Raw genomic sequence first — 2556 nt, forward strand, 5'->3', positions numbered from 1 at the left:
GGTGAAGAGAGTCAGTCCTGATAACAGGCAGAGAATCGTTCCTGGAGTTAGAGATCTGGGCTAGACAATGTTCTTGTCTCGTAAATATTTGCTAACTACAGGAGGCCTTTCCAAAGGCAGTGACTTAGTGATATGAGTGAAATGTAAAAGAAATGAGTGGATTCTATTGCTTATATTAACAGTTTTAACATAAGAGAAGTATTTGCATGAAAATGTGTAAACGTTTTGAGATATCAATAACTTCCACAGTAAAGGACCTTAGAATACTGAGGTTAAACTATCTTTTCTAATATGCTACCTGGCAGAGTGGTGGAACCATGGATTCTGGGATGGGTTTTAGGGTTGGGTTCATATCTATCCTGTGATCTTGAGCCACTAAGACATTCAATCTCTGTGCCTCATGTTTTTCTCTTTAAACTAGTAAAATGGGAACTTGAATAAAAATAGTTCACGTCTACTAGGGTTGTAAGAAATAAGAGGAAGAACATAAAATGCTTACCATAAATACGTAAATAGCCAATACATATTAGCAGTGATTTTCTATTTTTCTTTGCTCACATGTATGTTGAATAGTATTTACCTAAACAGCTTTGAGATAGAAGTGTTTCAGGTATCTGGGATTTTGGAATATGTGTAATGAGAAATATTGGGGGTTAGATCCAAACATAAGCTCATTTGTCTTTTCTACATGCCTTACACAAGGTGCTTGAAGAAAGCTTTAGGAACTGTTTTTGGTGTGCCTGCATTTGGATTGCCAGTCATCTCGTAAAGCCAGCTTGTGACATGTTAATGCCATGTTTGAGACAACAAGATTTAGATGGGGGAGTAGTTTGGATCATTGAGCTAGAGGTGCCTGTATTGTGTGAGGGAAGCATTTGAACTCTTTTCAGCTGGTGACCTTAAGGTGCCTCTCACTGGGCTTCCATGGAAATGCTCATTCTTGCTGTGGCAGTGTGGCTTAGTGGTCAGGCCCAGGCATCCTCCACTAGTTTCCTGCCATCTGCCCTGGAGAGGGTTGGTTAACACAGAGTGTCGCTGAAGTGTTTAGCAACCCGCAGCTAGAGTTGGAGTATAGCTCAGTGGTCGCTTGCCTGGCTTTGTGAGGTATTTTGACTCTTCAAAACCACAAACAGAACCCCAAAATAACAAATCCCAGCCCAGAATGTTAGAAATTAGGACTTACTAGGTTACATTTCTCCGGTATCCTGTAATACTGGTACATAGTAGATGCTGAATATTGTCCATTATCAAGTGCATAAAAACAAGAATTACCTCTGTATAGTTTGTGTTAGATTTGTTTTTCTTCAGATGTTGCTAGTGCCAGAAGATTATTATATATATTCTCTTTGCCTAATATGAAACCTGTAAGCAAAAATGAGATTTATATTTACCAAAGAAACCAATGAAAAACCATTTCATAAACATCAATTAGTTATTGCTGGGTGTGGTAGTGCCAGCCTGTGATTCCAGTACTTGGGAGACTCAGGCAGGGGATGAACCAGAGGTTAGCCTGAAACACACATAGAGTGAGACCTCATCTCAGCAAACAGACAAACATTAAATAATCCTTGCCTACTGTATGCTCTATCAATTCCCCACTCCCTGAAGTGATGAAGGAGCACGAGGCTAAAATAAAATGTCGGAGAACCAGCACAAGAGCCAGGGGAATGTGCAGTAACCACTTCAATTTAAAATGTAGATCTGCAGATTTATCATCTTCTTTCAAGGGATGCTTAGCACCAAATGTTAAATTAAAACATCTCTGTGGGCAATTGAAAATACAGAGATGACGACGGCACTAGAGGCTCTTCAGAGAAAAACGTTCTATTTCACTATCTCTTATTATTTAGAGGTGCAATGCTTAACTCCCCGCGGAGCCTATTCTGAAGTAAAATCTTTAAGGCTTTCCCAGTGGGGCAGAGTTGAAGAGCGCAGTTGTGCAGTAACAGGGTAAAGTTTTGGGGGTTTGGCTAGCAATATGGCTCAGCGGGTAACGACACTTACCACAGAGCCTGACCGCCTGAGACTCACATAGAACCTGCAGTACAGCACTGAGGACACTGGCAACTTGTCCTCTGACAACACACACACACACACACACACACACACACACACACACACACACACACACACCGAGAGAGAGAGAGAGAGAGAGAGAGAGAGAGAGAGAGAGAGAGAGAGAGAGAGAGAGAGAGAGAGAGAGAATTAGTTCTCATAGCAACTGCCCACTGGCCCTGCTGTCATTGGTGGGATCAGCCCTCCCCACCCTTGTATTTGAACCAGTGTGTTGCAGTTATTCTCTCGGTACAGCCTAATAATGTTTATTATTGGGCCTATAATTATTATTACAACAGTATTTTCTAACCTGTTAGCAATCAATCAAGACACAGATACCTGTTATATTTTAAAATAGCCTTAGTTAACCTGGGGCAGGGCAGATATTAATCCCCTAAACTACTTCCCATAGTGGGGCAGATATCCCATACCTGCCCCAATCCCATGCCATCTGCTTCTAATAATTTCTATCACGCTACCTCTCATCCATAATCCCAAATA

The sequence above is a fragment of the Acomys russatus genome, chromosome 1 (genome assembly GCF_903995435.1).
Source record: "Acomys russatus chromosome 1, mAcoRus1.1, whole genome shotgun sequence".
Classification (NCBI taxonomy): Eukaryota; Metazoa; Chordata; class Mammalia; order Rodentia; family Muridae; genus Acomys; species Acomys russatus.